The following is a 20,715-nucleotide window of genomic DNA, read 5'->3' as shown; positions in this document are numbered from 1 at the left end:
AAGATAGCTTACTTTATGATGATGGTCGCCATGTTACGATATCACTGTTAGGTGGCCTTGGCACGTTAGAGCACTTTCATATTGCTAATTACTCCATTTGACCCTGTCTATCATAATGGTCTAGTATAATTGTCATATTAAGTAATTGTTAGGGTCTCCTGCCCTGTGCTGCCACGTCGTCATGGCAACCGGGAGACAAGTGCTAGTGGAGTAACCTGAGCGCAGCTGATACTCCGGTTCGGGTCTTTTGCTGTGCAGTGGTTATAGGCTCTGTGCACGGCAGGGGATCCGGTGCTGGTTTTTGTGCTCACAGTCTGTGAGGTCTGAGTGGGGCGTGGACAGCACCTGCTTTATAAGGCCTCTTTTCAGGGTAAGCAGATGCTGCTGAATCTCTGTTGGTTAGTCAGTTCATGAAAGTTAGCCAGTACTGTGTAGCTTGGTATTTGTTTGTTGCTTACTGCAAATAGGCCTGGGGATTTGGTATTACACTCTGCCAATCCAGACCTAGCAGTAAGACTGGAGTCAGTCGTTTAGCTTGCTGGGGTTCTGTTATTACTCTGTGAACTTAGCAAGTTTGCGGCTGTATTCTAACACTTGCCTGTCTAATCCTGTCTCACTGTGCTAGGTGTCAGGGGTCAGTTTAGTGGCAGTAAGCTTAAACCTGTGCACTGCAAGTGAGAATCATGATTGTGGAGGCTCTCCTTGTGTCTATCATTCCATCTCTGACCAAGGAGTTTACTGCCACACCCGTTGGTAACCCTTTAGGGTTTTGCTGTTGCCCTTAGCAACAGCATTTCGGGTTCTCTACGTATTAAAACACAACATCTTGCTTTTTACATCTGAGCAGTTCTAATACAAGGGAGATACCCAGTTCCTTAGCCTCTGGGCTTCTCTGTTCACTGTGTGTGTATTTTGTTACCCTATCACCTTCTGTGTACGTTATGTCATATTCCCCAGTTTGTCTGTGAGTCCATTAGTTTTGCATAACAGTTCAAACACCAGTACATTCCTGCAGACACTGGAGTGCATAACAGTTCTGACACTAGTACTTTCCTGCAGGCACTGGTGTGCATAACATATTCAGCAGCCTAATACTCCTGTTGAAATTTTGTGGGAATATGGAGCATACCCCTCAAAATACGTAGCAACAGGTGGTCGATCAGGTGCAGGTCCTGACTCGGCAATTTAATGATTTGTCCATTAAAATGCACACCTCCCAGGCTGCTGGCGGAGCTCCCGCAGCAGCAGCACCTGCAGGGGTTAAGGAGCCGAAAGTAAATCTCCCGGATCGTTTTTCTGGAGATCGCTCGCAGTTCTTTTGTTTCAAGGAGAGCTGCAAGCTATACTTCCGGCTTAGGCCTCAGTCTTCTGGGTCGGAGATTCAGCGGGTGGGCATAGTGATTTCCTTGCTACAAGGAGACCCACAGGTCTGGGCATATGGGTTGCAGCCTGACTGTCCGTCGCTTAAAAGTGTTGATGCTTTTTTTACGGCACTGGGCATGTTGTATGATGACCCTGACAAGACGGCCTCAGCCGAGGCTCAGATTTCGATCCTTAAGCAAAGGCGAAGGCCAGTTGAGGTTTACTGTACGGAGTTTCGGAGGTTGGCCCATGATACCCAGTGGAATGACCCAGCCCTGAGACACCAGTACCGAAGAGGTCTTTCTAACCAGATAAAGGACCAACTGGTACAATATCCCTTGCCTGATAGCTTGGATCAGCTCATGCAGTTATCCATCCGGGTGGATAGACGGCTGAGAGAGCGTAGGCTTGAAAGGGAGACTGAGATTTCCTTCCTTCCCAAGGGAACCTCAGACTATGAGGAATTTTCTGAGGAGCCTATGCAGATTGGGGCTACCCGCCTCTCCTCGCGTGAGAAGACGCGGAGGAGACAGCAGGGGTTGTGTTTGTACTGTGGGAATAAAGGTCATGTGGTAGTATCATGCCCAGAAAAGCCGGAAAACTTCAGGGCCTGAGGGTGATGGGAAATATCCTGTCAGGCCAGAAGTCAGAATTTCCCAAGAAGACTTTTATCATTCCGGTGACCTTGAAGATCCTCGGTCAAACTGTCAAGACTGAGGCCTTTGTGGACAGTGGGGCCGACGGGGTTTTTATGGACCGCCAATTCGCCCTAAAACACTCTGTTCCCTTAGTACCCTTGGCATCGGAAATTGAGATTTGTGGGTTAAACGGGGAACCATTATCCCAAGGTAAAATTACCTCTTGCACTAGCCAGATTTCTTTGTTTATTGGAGCCACACACTCTGAAAAATTGTCCTTTTATGTGACTGTCTGTACTTTTGCCCCATTGGTGTTGGGGTTACCCTGGTTAAGGGCCCACAATCCTCAATTTGACTGGGTCTCTGGGGAGATTCTTAGTTGGGGTACTGATTGTTTCAGGAGTTGCTTGAGCCTTCCAGTCAGGCTCTCGCAGCTAAGTTTGCCAGGATTGCCAGGGTGTTATGCAGATTTTGCGGACGTGTTCTCCAAAAAAGTTGCAGAGGTACTACCTCCCCATCGCCCCTATGACTGTGCCATTGATTTGTTGCCAAATGCTAAGCTTCCCAAGAGCAGGTTGTACTCCCTGTCACGTCCTGAGACTCAGGCTATGGCAGAGTACATTCAGGAGAACTTGGCTAAGGGATTTATCAGACCTTCACAGTCTCCAGTTGGGTCGGGGTTCTTCTTCGTGGGTAAAAAGGACGGTTCGTTGCGACCCTGCATCGACTTCAGGGAATTGAACCGTATCACGATTAAAAACTCATACCCACTGCCTCTCATTTCGGTCTTGTTTGACCAGCTTCGTACTGCCACCATTTTTTCTAAGATTGACCTACAATCTAATCCGAATAAGAGAGGGGGATGAATGGAAGACTGCCTTTAATACCCACTCAGGGCATTATGAATATTTGGTGATGCCTTTTGGGCTCTGTAATGCCCCGGCAGTCTTCCAGGATTTCATGAATGATGTGCTCAGGGAATATTTGGATAGATTCTTAGTTGTATACTTAGATGACATCCTAATCTTCTCCCATTCCCTGGAGGAACATCGGAAGCATGTACGCTTAGTCCTCCAGAAACTCAGAGACCACCGGCTTGGGGCGAAGCTGGAGAAGTGCGAATTTGAAGTTCAGCAAATCGCATTTCTAGGATATATTATCTCCCCAGAAGGTTTCCAAATGGAGGGTTCCAAGGTACAGGCAGTCCTGGATTGGGTGCAGCCCACTAGTTTGAAGGCGCTTCAGCGTTTCCTGGGCTTTGCGAATTTTTATAGACGATTTATCGCTGGATTTTCGTCTATAGTGGCGCCCTTGGTGGCACTCACTAAGAAAGGGGCGGATGTTGCTCACTGGTCTTGTGAGGCTAAAGCGGCTTTTGCCCGTCTCAAAAGGGCATTTGTTTCGGCCAAGGTGCTGCGACACCCAGATCCAGAGCGTCCTTTTGTGGTGGAGGTGGATGCCTCTGAGATGGGTATTGGGGCAGTGCTTTCTCAGATGGGAGTGTCTGATAATCGCCTTCATCCCTGTGCTTACTTTTCCCGTAAATTTTCGCCTGCCGAGATGAATTATGACGTGGGTAACCGGGAATTGTTGGCTATTAAGGATGCACTCGAGGAGTGGAGACACTGGCTTGAGGGGGCTAAGTTTGTGGTCTCAATTCTCACTGACCATAAGAATCTGGCATATTTAGAGTCAGCGAAGCGTCTCAATGCCAGGCAGGCACGATGGGCTTTGTTTTTTGCTCGCTTTAATTTTTTGATAACATATCGCCCTGGGTAAAAAAACATCAAGGCTGATGCGCTCTCGCGGAGTTTTGCTCCAATCCAGGAGACCACCGAGGAGCCGTTGCCCATTGTTTCCCCATCATGTATTAAAGTGGGCATTACCCAGGACCTCTTATCATTAGTCCTTAGAGCACAGAAGCAGGCTCCTCCAGACCTTCCGGTAGGTCTTTTGTTTGTGCCTCCTAGGTTAAGACAGCGAGTGTTCCTGGAATTCCATGCCAAGAAGTCGGCAGGTCACCCGGGTATTGCCAGAACTCGGGAGTTGCTATCTAGGGCGGTGTGGTGGCCCTCGGTGGCTAAGGATGTGGATCAGTGGGTTCGGGCATGTGACATCTGTGCCCGAAATAAGACTCCTAGAGGGGTTCCTGTTGGCCCATTACATCCACTCTCTATCCCATCTAAGCCATGGACCCACATTTCAATGGATTTTGTGGTGGACTTGCCCAAATCCTCGGGGATGACAGCCATCTGGGTTGTCGTTGACAGGTTTTCGAAGATGGCGCACTTCGTTCCACTGGTTGGGCTGCCATCAGCCAGACGCCTGTCTGAATTATTTATGCTGCATGTTGTGCGTCTCCACGGGTTGCCACTTGATGTGGTCTCTGACCGCGGATCCCAGTTTGTGGCCAAATTCTGGAGGGCATTTTGTTCCGATCTCCTGATTTCTGTCAGCTTGTCGTCAGGCTACCATCCGCAGTCTAATGGGCAGACTGAAAGGGTGAACCAGTCCTTGGAGCAGTTCCTCAGGTGTTATGTCTCCAAGTGTCAGACTGACTGGGTTGCTCATCTGTCCATGGCGGAGTTTGCCTATAACAACGCGGCTCACTCTGCTACAGGGATCTCTCCCTTCCTTTGTGTGTATGGGCATCATCCTAAGGCCAATTCTTTTGACCCCCTGGACTCCACGCCTGGTGGTTCCTCTGTGGTTTCGGTCCTTAGAGGTATTTGGCGGAAAGTGAAGAAAGCCCTTGTGTCTGTGTCATTAGTGACCAAAAGGGTTTTTGATAAGCGGAAAAGACCCTGCAGCTTCAAATTAGGAGACTTCGTCTGGTTGTCTACCAAGAATTTGAAGTTGAGACAGCCATCTCATAAGTTAGGGCCCCGGTTCATCGGCCCTTATAAGATCACCAGGGTTATCAATCCGGTGGCATTTCAGTTAGATCTGCCCCGTTCTTTGGGTATCAATAAAACATTTCATTGTTCCCTTTTAAAACGGGCGATTAGTAATCCTTCTTCCAGTGGAAGACCTTCCCCTCTTCTGATACGTGGCCAGAGGGAGTTTGTTGTTGAAAGGATTCTTGACTCCAAGGTGGTTCGGGGTCGGCTGTCATTTTTGGTGCACTGGAAGGGGTATGGCCCGGAGGAGCGGTCGTGGGTGCGCAGTTGTGATCTTCATGCCCCCAGACTGATACGCTCTTTCTTCTCGCAGTTCCCCGATAAACCCGGTGGTAGGGGTTCTTTGACCCCTCGTCAGAGGGGGGGTACTGTTAGGGTCTCCTGCCCTGTGCTGCCACGTCGTCATGGCAACCGGGAGACAAGTGCTAGTGGAGTAACCTGAGCGCAGCTGATACTCCGGTTCGGGTCTTTTGCTGTGCAGTGGTTATAGGCTCTGTGCACGGCAGGGGATCCGGTGCTGGTTTTTGTGCTCACAGTCTGTGAGGTCTGAGTGGGGCGTGGACAGCACCTGCTTTATAAGGCCTCTTTTCAGGGTAAGCAGATGCTGCTGAATCTCTGTTGGTTAGTCAGTTCATGAAAGTTAGCCAGTACTGTGTAGCTTTGTATTTGTTTGTTGCTTACTGCAAATAGGCCTGGGGATTTGGTATTACACTCTGCCAATCCAGACCTAGCAGTAAGACTGGAGTCAGTCGTTTAGCTTGCTGGGGTTCTGTTATTACTCTGTGAACTTAGCAAGTTTGCGGCTGTATTATAACACTTGCCTGTCTAATCCTGTCTCACTGTGCTAGGTGTCAGGGGTCAGTTTAGTGGCAGTAAGCTTAAACCTGTGCACTGCAAGTGAGAATCATGATTGTGGAGGCTCTCCTTGTGTCTATCATTCCATCTCTGACCAAGGAGTTTACTGCCACACCCGTTGGTAACCCTTTAGGGTTTTGCTGTTGCCCTTAGCAACAGCATTTCGGGTTCTCTACGTATTAAAACACAACATCTTGCTTTTTACATCTGAGCAGTTCTAATACAAGGGAGATACCCAGTTCCTTAGCCTCTGGGCTTCTCTGTTCACTGTGTGTGTATTTTGTTACCCTATCACCTTCTGTGTACGTTATGTCATATTCCCCAGTTTGTCTGTGAGTCCATTAGTTTTGCATAACAGTTCAAACACCAGTACATTCCTGCAGACACTGGAGTGCATAACAGTTCTGACACTAGTACTTTCCTGCAGGCACTGGTGTGCATAACAGTAATGTACCTATTTACTGAACTTTTATATATATAATGTTTGTGATGGATCTAGCTTTCTAAGTGTTAGAGCATTTAGAGATATCATGCACGTGGTATTTATTTTTATATTATTCACTCGTTTTTTTCTATGTCGGTACATTAAACTGACCTTTCTATATTTGCACAAATCTGCGTGAGTGCCGCCTCCATTCTTTCCATTTATATATATATGCATGTATATATATATGTGTATATATATATATATATATATATATATATATATATATCAAAGCTTGTTGCACGGCACTCACTGTGTCCACAGCTGGAGTTGAAGTTGATGAAGTAGCCGGTGCCTTCCGATGGTTACAGTGTGCACTGTGTCCAATAATATATTCGGCGTGTAGGCGGCACTCGTGGCATGAAATAAGACAACAGACGCAAGTCTTGGTTGCTGAATCAACGTTTCAATGTCAAGTGAACATTTTCGTCAGGATTAACAAATATAACCGTGCCACTCACCTAAATACCCCCGTCTGATGGTCCATGGCGCCAGCGGCCCATCGCGTCTCGCTCGTTGAATGACGTAATGCTGAGGCGCCGGCTTCGGCGTCATGGAGCACCCGGACCGGAACACCTCTGAAAGTGTGATAAAACAGGAATTATCCAATGTGTAAAAATGAATCCACAGTATAAATCTAGACAACATTATGAAAAGTCCAATGATTAGTTTGAAATAAACATAGAGCTAAGTGCTCGATGCTAACAGGCATTAATTGTACCATTTGTCTGACTTTAACTGTTAAATGTACCACACACTGGTAGGACACATAATAAGAAACATGTATACAAAATAACAATCATGTTGTAACAAATGCTGTCCAAATGGAATCAGCGCATCAGAGATGGAATGAATAGAAAAAATGTAATAAAGAGAAAGATTAATATGTAACAATGGATGTTGGAGAAAAGACAGTGTTTGGAAATATGTGTATTGAAAATGATATTGCACATTGACTAAATGAATGCTGATAACACTGCATGTTCATTAAGCCCATGGGGGGACAGGGTGTCTAACAAAAATATCCATTTAGCTTCTGCTTTCAATAAAAGTTGGCCACGATCACCACCTCTCTTAAGGGGTGGGATGTGGTCGATTATGCGATGTCGTAAGACTGCAATCGAATGTTTAGCTTGTGAAAAGTGTCGTGCTACGGGTTGATCGCTCCGACCTGATGTTAAGGCGGCTCGGATAGATGTACGGTGTCCTGCCATTCTCTCTTTGAACATGCAATCAGTCTTACCGACATAGTGAAGCCCGCAGGGGCAACTTAGGAGGTAGACTACAAACCGTGTGGTGCATGTCACACGATGTCTGATCTTGAATTTTTTTCCCGTGAACGGGTGACAAAAGGTGTCTCCTACTAGCATATGGCTGCATGTAGTGCAGCCTAAGCATTTAAAACATCCTGGGCATGAGGATTTGAGAAAAGTGGTGGTTTGAACTTTTTTAGTGCCTACAATCATAGTTTTAACCACCATATCCCGTATATTTTTTCCTCTCTTATACGCTGGCATAATGCGTGTATTGGACAAGGTGTTTAGTTTTTTGTCTGTTTGCACTATGGGCCAAAACTGTTTGGTGGCTCTGTTGATCGCATCACTCTGTGTGTTGTACTGATTAGTCCATATCAACCTGTCGGCTTTAGTGGATTTGTCGACTGGGACTAAAGTCTCACTTCTTTTAATCTTGAGCACTTTGTTTTTAATACAAAGTAATTCAGAATGGGTATATCCCCTTTGTTCAAATTTTGTTATCATATTATTACAAGCTAATTCAAGTTTATCGACATCACTGATAATTCGTTTTAAGCGAAGCATCTGGGAATACGGAAGGCCTTTACGAAGGGATATGGGGTGATGGCTGGACGCCTGTAAAAGATTATTCCTGTCTGTGTCTTTGATATATATATCAGTTTCAATTCTCTGTTCAGTGATGTTAATCAATACATCTAAGTAATTAACACTCTGTTCATGTATATAATATGTAAACTTGATGGGAGAATTGGACTTATTGTGTAATTCTAATGTGGATTCTAACAAATCACGAGGGCCTGTCCAAAATAGAAGCAAATCGTCTATGTATCTGAGATACAATAAGACGTAAGGTTTGACTGTTTCATTGGACAGGAACAATGAGTCCTCCACTTGCAACATGAAACTGTTGGCAAAGGAGGGCGACACGTTGCTGCCCATGGAACATCCAGCAAGCTGTAAATAAAATTGATTATTGAACAAAAAATAATTTCTCTGCAACGTAAGCTGTAATAAAGAAAGAAAAAGGTTGATGATGTCAGGTCCCGTAAATGCTATATTGTTCCGAATCAGATTTTCCACTGCATTCAATCCTTCCACGTGAGGAATGCAGGTATATAAATTCTGAACGTCAATAGTGACCAATAAGCAATCCATGGGAACTGTAGTGATGGTTGATAATTTGTTGAGAAGAGAGGTGGTGTCCTTTAAACAGTGATCAACAGCCTGGATACACGGTTGTAAATAATGATCTAAAAAGATGGATACTTTTTGAAAAAGAGATCCCCTCGCGGAGATTATAGGACGTGCAGGGGGACACTGGCTGTTTTTATGTATTTTTGGTACCGAATACAAGATTGGTACAACCGGAAATTTGGTAGTCATAGTTCGTATTGGGAAGATGATAGTAAACCTTCCTGCAGGGCTTGTGTCAAAACAGCATCCAATTCTTTTTTGAAGGTGTTTGTTGGATCAGAATGAAGCTTGCGGTAAGTTGCAGTGTCCGATAGTTGTCGATCCAATTCAGAGATATAATCAGAAACGTTCTGTATTACAATGGCACCCCCCTTATCCGCCGGGCGGATGACGATGTCGTCATACTTGCTTAATTTATTTAAAGCATGCCATTCTTCCTTCGTAAGGTTGGAATGGGGAGGTTTGTCTTGTTTAATTGCAAGTTGTACTTGATGATTAACCGCTCTTGTGAAAGCTTTAATGGATTGGTTCTGAGAAACTGGATCGACTATATATATATATATATATATATATATATATATATATATACACATACATATACACACACACAACAAAAAGACTGCGGCATTCCCAGACTTGCTTTTCAAAAAGTTTTTAAATAGACGTCTTCCATCCCGCTGTGAAGGAGCCGGGTTCCGCTCCTTCACAGCGGGATGGAAGACGCCTATTTAGGCGAGTTGTCAGTACACACACTGTTTGTCTGTTTTATATATTGTGCTTGAAAATGGTGCTGTAGGGGCACCGAAACGTTGCACCTATGCAAGGTGATTTTGCTTCACTAAAAACTTTTTAAAAAGCAAGTCTGGGAGTGCCGCAGTTTTTTCATTGTCAGCATCTGTACCCACACTGAAGGCACCCGAACACAAAACATTATCCAGCGCAGAGTGCCAGATCGATTATATATATATATATATATATATATATACACACACACACACATACACACACAGTATATTATAATTACACACACATACACACCCATGGAAACCCCCCTGAATAAATCCTGCGTTTGCCCCTGACATGGATGTACACAAGAGAAGGAGTTTGTAGCAACATTTGCATAAACTTACAAAAGGGCAACTGCCAATACACGACTGCCAATAGATACTGCTGCGTTCGCTTCTACAAGTGACTCAGTATCAGGCCCAAAAGCTCTTATACGTGTGTCTGATTTAGTTGCATTAAAGAGGACCACTTGCAGTGCCCCAAGAAGATATTTCTGGTTCTCTTACAAGCTTCCCTTTATAACATTTGTGTTGCAAATGTTACCCTCTTACATTACCCAGCTGATCCACTGTAGTAATATAGCATGTGTCAAATACCAGGATTAGGAGACAGAGGGCCTTATTCTGTGATGTACGTGAATACTTTGCAGATGCGATCCCGCACGCAGTAGATGTGAGGAAGTATGCAAATTACAAAAACTTTGCAGATCTAAGCAATTGTGTGCTTCCCCCAAATGCTCCCTGATGTCACTCACACTGCGAATAAAGACTCGCAGCATGTGATTACTGTAATGTACTTTGACGCATGCCCAGTGCGGATTGGAATAGTGTACAACTAGGCCCAGAATTAACTGATTCCAAAATCCCAGAACTGCGGTATAAACATAAGGATGATGATTTGAAATTGAGCTTTAATAAGGGGAAATAAAAATATGAAGTTCTGTTTGTTAATCCTCAGCTCAGCGTCATGCTATACATTCACATAGGTAATATAAATAAATAGTGATGTGCACCGGACATTTTTCGGGTTTTGTGTTTTGGTTTTGGATTCGGTTCCGCGGCCGTGTTTTGGATTCGGACGCGTTTTGGCAAAACCTCACCGAAAAATTTTGTCGGATTCGGGTGTGTTTTGGATTCGGGTGTTTTTTTCAAAAAACCCTAAAAAACAGCTTAAATCATAGAATTTGGGGGTCATTTTGATCCCATAGTATTATTAACCTCAATTACCATTTCCACTCATTTCCAGTCTATTCTGAACACCTCACAATATTATTTTTAGCCCTACAATTTGCACCGAGGTCGCTGGATGGCTAAGCTAAGCGACCCAAGTGGCCGACACAAAAACCTGGCCCATCTAGGAGTGGCACTGCAGTGTCAGACAGGATGGCACTTGAAAAAAATACTCCCCAAACAGCACATGACGCAAAGAAAAAAAGAGGCGCAATGAGGTTGCTGTGTGACTAAGATAAGCGACCCAAGTGGCCGACACAAACACCTGGCCCATCTAGGAGTGGCACTGCAGTGTCAGACAGGATGGCACTTGAAAAAAATACTCCCCAAACAGCACATGACGCAAAGAAAAAAAGAGGCGCAATGAGGTAGCTGTGTGACTAAGATAAGCGACCCAAGTGGCCGACACAAACACCTGGCCCATCTTCGAGTGGCACTGCAGTGTCACGCAGGATGGCCCTTCAAAAAAATACTCCCCAAACAGCACATGACGCAAAGAAAAAAAGAGGCGCAATGAGGTAGCTGTGTGACTAAGCTAAGCGACCCAAGTGGCCGACACAAACACCTGGCCCATCTAGGAGTGGCACTGCAGTGTCAGACAGGATGGCACTTCAAAAAAATACTCCCCAAACAGCACATGACGCAAAGAAAAAAAGAGGCGCAATGAGCTAGCTGTGTGACTAAGATAAGCGACCCAAGTGGCCGACACAAACACCTGGCCCATCTAGGAGTGGCACTGCAGTGTCAGACAGGATGGCACTTGAAAAAAATACTCCCCAAACAGCACATGACGCAAAGAAAAATGAAAGAAAAAAGAGGTGCAAGATGGAATTGTCCTTGGGCCCTCCCACCCACCCTTATGTCGTATAAACAGGACATGCACACTTTAACGAACCCATCATTTCAGCGACAGGGTCTGCCACACGACTGTGACTGAAATGACTGGTTGGTTTGGGCCCCCACCAAAAAAGAAGCAATCAATCTCTCCTTGCACAAACTGGCTCTACAGAGGCAAGATGTCCACCTCATCATCATCGTCCGATTCATCACCCCTTTCACTGTGTACATCCCCCTCCTCACAAATTATTAATTCGTCCCCACTGGAATCCACCATCTCAGGTCCCAGTGTACTTTCTGGAGGCAATTGCTGCTGGTGAATGTCTCCACGGAGGAATTGATTATAATTAATTTTAATGAACATCATCTTCTCCACATTTTCTGAAAGTAACCTCGTACGCCGACTGCTGACAAGGTGAGCGGCGGCACTAAACACTCTTTCGGAGTACACACTGGAGGGAGGGCAACTTAGGTAGAATAAAGCCAGTTTCTGCAAGGGCCTCCAAATTGCCTCTTTTTCCTGCCAGTATACGTACGGACTGTCTGACGTGCCTACTTGGATGCGGCGACTCATATAATCCTCCACCATTCTTTCAATGGTGAGAGAATCATATGCAGTGACAGTAGACGACATGTCAGTAATCGTTGGCAGGTCCTTCAGTCCGGACCAGATGTCAGCACTCGCTCCAGACTGCCCTGCATCACCGCCAGCGGGTGGGCTCGGAATTCGTAGCCTTTTCCTCGCACCCCCAGTTGCGGGAGAATGTGAAGGAGGAGATGTTTACGGGTCACGTTCCGCTTGACTTGACAATTTTCTTACCAGCAGGTCTTTGAACCTCTGCAGACTTGTATCTGCCGGAAAGAGAGATACAACGTAGGTTTTAAATCTAGGATCGAGCACGGTGGCCAAAATGTAGTGCTCTGATTTCAACAGATTGACCACCCGTGAATCCTGGTTAAGCGAATGAAGGGCTCCATCCACAAGTCCCACATGCCTAGCGGAATCGCTCTGTTTTAGCTCCTCCTTCAATGTCTCCAGCTTCTTCTGCAAAAGCCTGATGAGGGGAATGACCTGACTCAGGCTGGCAGTGTCTGAACTGACTTCACGTGTGGCAAGTTCAAAAGGTTGCAGAACCTTGCACAACGTTGAAATCATTCTCCACTGCGCTTGAGTCAGGTGCATTCCACCTCCTTTGCCTATATCGTGGCCAGATGTATAGGCTTGAATGGCCTTTTGCTGCTCCTCCATCCTCTGAAGCATATAGAGGGTTGAATTCCACCTCCTTACCACCTCTTGCTTCAGATGATGACAGGGCAGGTTCAGGTGTTTTTGGTGGTGCTCCAGTCTTCTGTACGCGGTGCCTGTACGCCGAAAGTGGCCCGCAATTCTTCTGGCCACCGACAGCATCTCTTGCACTCCCCTGTCGTTTTTTAAATAATTCTGCACCACCAAATTCAAGGTATGTGCAAAACATGGGACGTGCTGGAATTTGCCCAGATGTAATGCACGCACAATATTGCTGGCGTTGTCCGATGCCACAAATCCCCAGGAGAGTCCAATTGGGGTAAGCCATTCTGCGATGATCTTCCTCAGTTGCCGTAAGAGGTTTTCAGCTGTGTGCGTATTCTGGAAAGCGGTGATACAAAGCGTAGCCTGCCTAGTAACGAGTTGGCGTTTGCGAGATGCTGCTACTGGTGCTGCCGCTGCTGTTCTTGCAGCGGGAGGCAATACATCTACCCAGTGGGCTGTCACAGTCATATAGTCCTGAGTCTGCCCTGCTCCACTTGTCCACATGTCCGTGGTTAAGTGGACATTGGGTACAACTGCATTTTTTAGGACACTGGTGACTCTTTTTCTGAGGTCTGTGTACATTTTCGGTATCGCCTGCCTAGAGAAATGGAACCTAGATGTTATTTGGTACCGGGGACACAGTACCTCAATCAAGTCTATAGTTGCCTCTGAATTAACGATGGATACCGGAACCACGTTTCTCACCGCCCAGGCTGCCAAGGCCTGAGTTATCTGCTTTGCAGCAGGATGACTGCTGTGATATTTCATCTTCCTCGCAAAGGACTGTTGGACAGTCAATTGCTTACTGGAAGTAGTACAAGTGGTCTTCCGACTTCCCCTCTGGGATGACGATCGACTCCCAGCAGCAACAACAGCAGCGCCAGCAGCAGTAGGCATTACACTCAAGGATGCATTGGAGGAATCCCAGGCAGGAGAGGACTCGTCAGACTTGACAGTGACATGGCCTGCAGGACTATTGGCTTTCCTGGGTAAGGAGGAAATTGACACTGAGGGAGTTGGTGGTGTGGTTTGCAGGAGCTCGGTTACAAGAGGAAGGGATTTAGTGGTCAGTGGACTGCTTCCGCTGTCACCCAAAGTTTTTGAACTTGTCACTGACTTATGATGAATGCGCTGCAGGTGACATATAAGAGAGGATGTTCCGAGGTGGTTAACGTCCTTACCCCTACTTATTACAGCTTGACAAAGGCAACACACGGCTTGACACCTGTTGTCCGCATTTGTGTTGAAATAATTCCACACCAAAGAGCTGATTTTTTTTGTATTTTGACCAGGCATGTCAATGGCCATATTCGTCCCACGGACAACAGGTGTCTCCCCGGGTTCCTGACTTAAACAAACCATCTCACCATCAGAATCCTCCTTGTCAATTTCCTCCCCAGCGCCAGCAACACCCATATCCTCATCCTGGTGTACTTCAACACTGACATCTTCAATTTGACTATCAGGAACTGGACTGCGGGTGCTCCTTCCAGCACTTGCAGGGGGCGTGCAAATGGTGGAAGGCGCAAGCTCTTCCCGTCCAGTGTTGGGAAGGTCAGGCATAGCAACCGACACAATTGGACTCTCCTTGGGGATTTGTGATTTAGAAGAACGCACAGTTCTTTGCTGTGCTTTTGCCAGCTTAAGTCTTTTCATTTTTCTAGCGAGAGGATGAGTGCTTCCATCCTCATTTGAGGCTGAACCACTAGCCATGAACATAGGCCAGGGCCTCAGCCGTTCCTTGCCACTCCGTGTCGTAAATGGCATATTGGCAAGTTTACGCTTCTCCTCAGACGATTTTAATTTTGATTTTTGGGTCATTTTACTGAACTTTTGTTTTTGGGATTTTACATGCTCTCTACTATGACATTGGGCATCGGCCTTGGCAGACGACGTTGATGGCATTTCATCGTCTCGGCCATGACTAATGGCAGCAGCTTCAGCACGAGGTGGAAGTGGATCTTGATCTTTCCCTATTTTAACCTCCACATTTTTGTTCTCCATTTTTTAATGTGTGGAATTATATGCCAGTATCAATAGCAATGGCCTACTACTATATTTACTGCGCACAACTGAAATGCACCACAGGTATGGATGGATAGTATACTTGACGACACAGAGGTAGGTACAGCAGTGGCCTACCGTACCGCTATATATAGTATACTGGTGGTCACTGTGTCAGCAAACTGCAAAACTAAAATGCACCACAGGTATAGAATGTAGATGGATAGTATACTTAATGCATGACGACACAGAGGTAGGTACAGCACTGGCCTACCGTACTGCTATATATAGTATACTGGTGGTCACTGTGTCAGCAAAACTCTGCACTGTACTCCTTTTATATAATATTAATTATACTGGTGGTCCCCAGTCCCCACAATAAAGCAGCACAGATATGGAGTGTTTTTCAGGCAGACAACGTATACTGGTGGTCACTGTCAGCAAAACTCTGCACTGTACTCCTGCTATATAATACAGCTGCTCCCCAGTCCCCACAATTAAGCAGTGTGAGCACAGATATATTATGCAGCACACTGAGCACAGATATGGTATGGAGCGTTTTTTTCAGTCAGAGAACGGATAAAAACTGGTGGTCACTTATCAGCAAAACTCTGCACTGTACTCCTCCTAACAGCTGCTCCCCAGTCCTCCCCACAATTAAGCAATAAAGCAATCAACTTCAACAATAAACGGAGAGGACGCCAGCCACGTCCTCTCCCTATCATCTCCAATGCACGAATGAAAATAAGAATTTACTCACCGATAATTCTATTTCTCGTAGTCCGTAGTGGATGCTGGGAACTCTGTAAGGACCATGGGGAATAGCGGGCTCCGAAGGAGGCTGGGCACTCTAGAAAGATCTTAGACTACCTGGTGTGCACTGGCTCCTCCCACCATGACCCTCCTCCAAGCCTCAGTTAGGTACTGTGCCCGGACGAGCGTACACAATAAGGAAGGATTTTGAATCCCGGGTAAGACTCATACCAGCCACACCAATCACACCGTACAACTCGTGATATGAAACACAGTTAACAGTATGAAACAATAGAGCCTCTCAACAGATGGCTCAACAACAACCCGATTTAGTAAACAATAACTATGTACAAGTATTGCAGATAAACCGCACTTGGGATGGGCGCCCAGCATCCACTACGGACTACGAGAAATAGAATTATCGGTGAGTAAATTCTTATTTTCTCTAACGTCCTAGTGGATGCTGGGAACTCCGTAAGGACCATGGGGATTATACCAAAGCTCCCAAACGGGCGGGAGAGTGCGGATGACTCTGCAACACCGAATGAGAGAACTCCAGGTCCTCCTTAGCCAGGGTATCAAATTTATAGAATTTTGCAAACGTGTTTGCCCCTGACCAAGTAGCAGCTCGGCAAGTTGTGAAGCCGAGACCCCTCGGGCAGCCGCCCAAGATGAGCCCACCTTCCTTGTGGAATGGGCATTGACAGATTTTGGCTGTGGCAGGCCTGCCACAGAATGTGCAAGCTGAATTGTACTACAAATCCAATGAGCAATAGTCTGCGCAGAAGCAGAAGCACCCAGCTTGTTGGGTGCATATATGATAAACAGCGAGTCAGATTTTCTGACTCCAGCCGTTCTGGAAACATATATTTTCAGGGCCCTGACCACGTCTAACAACTTGGAGTCCTCCAAGTCCCTAGTAGCCGCAGGCACCACAATAGGCTGGTTCAGGTGAAACGCTGACACCACCTTAGGGAGAAACTGGGGACGAGTCCTCAATTCTGCCCTATCCATATGGAAAATCAGATAAGGGCTTTTACATGATAAAGCCGCCAATTCTGATACTCGCCTGGCCGAAACCAAGGCCAATAACATGACCACTTTCCAAGTGAGATATTACAGATCCACGGTCTTTAGTGGTCCCAAGGTGCCACAGGAGGCACAAACGGGGGCTGAATATGCAGCACTCCTTTTATACATGTCTGAACTTCATGTACTGAAGCTAGTTCTTTTTGAAAGAAAATCGACAGAGCCGAGATCTGTACCTTAATGGAACCTAATTTAAGGCCCATAGTCACTCCTGCTTGCAGGAAATGCAGAAATCGACCTAGTTGAAATTCCTCTGTTGGGGCCCTTTCGGCCTCACACCATGCAACATATTTCCGCCATATGCGGTGATAATGATTTGCTGTAACCTCTTTCCTGGCTTTAGTAAGCGTAGGAATGACTTCCTCCGGAATGCCCTTTTCCTTCAGGATCCGGCGTTCAACCGCTATGCCGTCCAACGCAGCCGCGGTAAGTCTTGGAACAGACAGGGCCCCTGCTGCCGCAGGTCCTGTCTGAGTGGCAGAGGCCATGGGTCCTCTGATATAATTTCTTGAAGTTCTGGGTACCAATCTCTTCTTGGCCAGCCCGGAACCACGAGTATCGTTCTTACTCCTCGCCTTCTTATTATTCTCAGTACCTTTGGTATGAGAGGCAGAGGGGAGAACATATAAAACGACTGGTACACCCCCGGTGTTACCAGAGCGTCCACAGCTATCGCCTGAGGGTCCCTTGACCTGGCGCAATATCTTTTATAGCTTTTGTTGAGGCGGGACGCCATCATGTCCACCTGTGGCCTTTCCCAATGGTGTACAATCCTTTGGAAGACTTCTGGAGGAAGTCCCCACTCTCCCGGGTGGAGGTCGTCTGTTGAGAAGATCTGCTTCCCAGTTGTCCACTCCGGGAATGAACACTGCTGACAGTGCTAACACATGATTTTCCGCCTATCGGAGAATCCTTGTGGCTTCTGCCATCGCCATCCTGCTTCTTGTGCCTCCCTGTTGGTTTACATGGGCGACTGCCGTGATGTTGTCTGATTGGATCAGTACCGGCTGGTTTTGAAGCAGAGGCCTTGCCGGCCTCAGGGCATTGTAAATGGCCCTCAGGTCCAGAATGTTTATGTGTAGGGAAATCCACCTGACTTGACCAAAGTCCCTGGAAGTTTCTTCCCTGTGTGACTGCCCCCCCAGCCTCAAAGGCTGGCATTCATGGTCACTAGGACCTAGTTCTGTATGCCGAACCTGCGGCCCTCTTGAAGATGGGCACTCTGCAGCCACCACAGTAGAGATACCCTGGTCCTTGGAGACAGGGTTATCAGCCTATGCATCGTAAGATGCGGTCCGGACCACTTGTCCAACAGGTCCCTCTGAAAAGTTCTTGTATGGAACCTGCCTAATGAGATTGCTTCGTAGGAAGCTACCATTTTTCCCAGGACTCGCGTGCCATGATGCACCGCTACCTGTTATGGCTTCAGGAGGTCTCTGACTCGAGATGACAACTCCTTGGCTTTCTCCTCCCGGAGAAAACTATTTCTGGTTTATGTCCAGAACCATCCCCAGGAACAGTAGACGTGTCATAGGAACCAGCTGTGACTTTGGACTGTTTAGAATCCAACCGTGCTGTTGTAGCACTTTCCAAAATAGTGCTACCCCTACTACCACCTGCTCCTTGGACCTCGCCCTTATAAAGAGATTGTCCAAGTGCGGGATAATTAAAACTCCCTTTTTTCGAAGGAGTATCATCATTTCGGCCATTACCTTGATAAAACACCCTCGGTGTCATGTACAGTCTAAACGGCAGTGTCTGGATTTGGTAATGGTAATCCTGTACCACAAATCTGAGGTACTCCTGGCGAGGATAGTAAATGGGGACATGCAGGTAAGCATCCTTGATGCCCCGGGATACCATGTAATCCCCCTCGTCCAGGCTTGTAATAACCGCCCTGAGCGATTCCATCTTGAACTTGAATTTTTTTATGTATGTGTTCAAGGATTTTAAATATAAGAAGGGTCACACCGAACTATGCGGTTTCGGTACCCCAAACCGTGTGGAATAGTAACCCCGTCCTTGTTGAAGTAGGGGCACCTTGAGTATTACCTGCTGGGAATACCGCTTATTAATTGCCTCTAGCACAGCCGCCCTGCCTGAGGGAGTTGTCAGCAAGGCATATTTAAGGAAACGGCTGGGGGGAGACATCTCTAATTCCAGCTTATACCCCTGAAATACTACTTGAAAGAAAACAGGGATCACCTGTGAGCGAGCCCACTAATTGCTGAAATTTTTTGAGACGGCCCCCCACCATACCTGGCTACACCTGTGGAGCACCCGCGTCATGCTGTGGACTCACAGGAAGCGGGGGAAGAATTTTGATTCTGGGAACAGGCTGCTGGTGCAGCTTTTTCCCTCTTCCCTTGTCTCTGTACAGAAAGGAAGCGCCATTTGACCCGCTTGCTTTTCTGAAGCCGACAGGACTGTACCTTTTTCTGTGAGGAAACCTGAGGTAAAAATATTTCTTCCCAGCACATTGCTGTGGATACGAGGTCCCAGAGACCACCCCCAAATAATTCCTCACCCTTATAAGGCAGAATCTGTATGCGCTTTTTAAGTCAGCATCACCTGTCCAGTGACAGGTCTCTAATACCCTCCTGACAGAATGGACATTACATTCATTTTGGATGCCAGCCGGCAAAATATCCCTCTGTGCATCCCTCATATATAAGACGACGTCTTTAATATGTTCTCATATTAGCAAACTAGTATGCTTAACAGGGTCACCGACCACGCTGCAGCAGCACGATCTGCAGTTTTTAGTCTAGTACCTGAGTGTGTAAATACAGGCTTCAGGATAGCCTCCTGCTTTTTATCAACAGGTACCTTCAAAGTGGCCGTTCCTAAAACGGCAGTGCCACCCTTTTTTTGACAACCGTGTGAGCGCCTTTTTATTGCCGGGACCAAGTCACGGCTGTTCCTAGTGGATTTTGTATATGTCTCAACCTTGTCGACACTGGAGTCAAACTCCATGTCGACATCTGTGTCTGCCATCTGAGAGAGCGGGAGTGTTTGAGCCCCTGATGGCCTTTGAGACGCCTGGGCAGGCGCGGGCTGAGAAGCCGGCTGTCCCACAGCTGTTACGTCATCCACCCTTTTATGTAAGGAGTTGACACTGTCGGTTAATACCTTTTACCTATCCATCCACTCTGGTGTCGGCCCCACAAGGGGCGACATCACATATATCGGCCTCTGTTCCGTCACCATATAAGCCTCCTCATTCAACATGTCGACACAGCCGTACCGACACACCGCAGACACACAGGGAATGCTCTAAACGAGGACAGGACCCACAAAAGCCCTTTGGGGGGACAGAGTGAGAGTATGCCAGCACACACCAGAGCGCTATATACTGCAGGGACTAACTGAGTTATGTCCCCTATAGCTTTATATATATATATAATGTATACTGCGCCTAAATTTAGTGCCCCCCCTCTCTTTTTTTAACCCTTGTAGACTGCAGGGGAGAGCCAGGGAGCTTCCCTCCAACGGAGCTGTGAGGGAAAATGGCGCCAGTGTGCTGAGGAGATAGGCTCCGCCCCTTTTTCGCAGCCTATTCTCCCGTTTTTTATGGACTTCTGGCAGGGGTATTTACCTCATATATAGCCCCTGGGGCTATATATTGAGGTATTTTTGCCAGCCAAGGTGTTTTTATTGCTGCCTCAGGGCGCCCCCCCCCAGCGCCCTGCACCCTCAGTGACCGAAGTATGAAGTGTGTGAGAGGAGCAATGGCGCACAGCTGCAGTGCTGTGCGCTACCTTGGTGAAGACTGAGTCTTCATGCCGCCGATTTTCCGGACCATCTTCTTGCTTCTGGCTCTGTAAGGGGGACGGCGGCGCGGCTCCGGGACCGAACATCAAGGCTGGGCCTGCGGTCGATCCCTCTGGAGCTAATGGTGTCCAGTAGCCTAAGAAGCCCAATCCGGCTGCAAGCAGGCGAGTTCGCTTCTTCTCCCCTTAGTCCCTCGCTGCAGTGAGCCTGTTGCCAGCAGGTCTCACTGAAAATAACAAATTCTAAGACTATAACTTTCTAAG

This window comes from Pseudophryne corroboree, chromosome 6 (assembly GCF_028390025.1).
Source record: "Pseudophryne corroboree isolate aPseCor3 chromosome 6, aPseCor3.hap2, whole genome shotgun sequence".
NCBI classification, from domain to species: Eukaryota; Metazoa; Chordata; class Amphibia; order Anura; family Myobatrachidae; genus Pseudophryne; species Pseudophryne corroboree.
Note: the sequence above shows the minus strand (reverse complement) of the source record.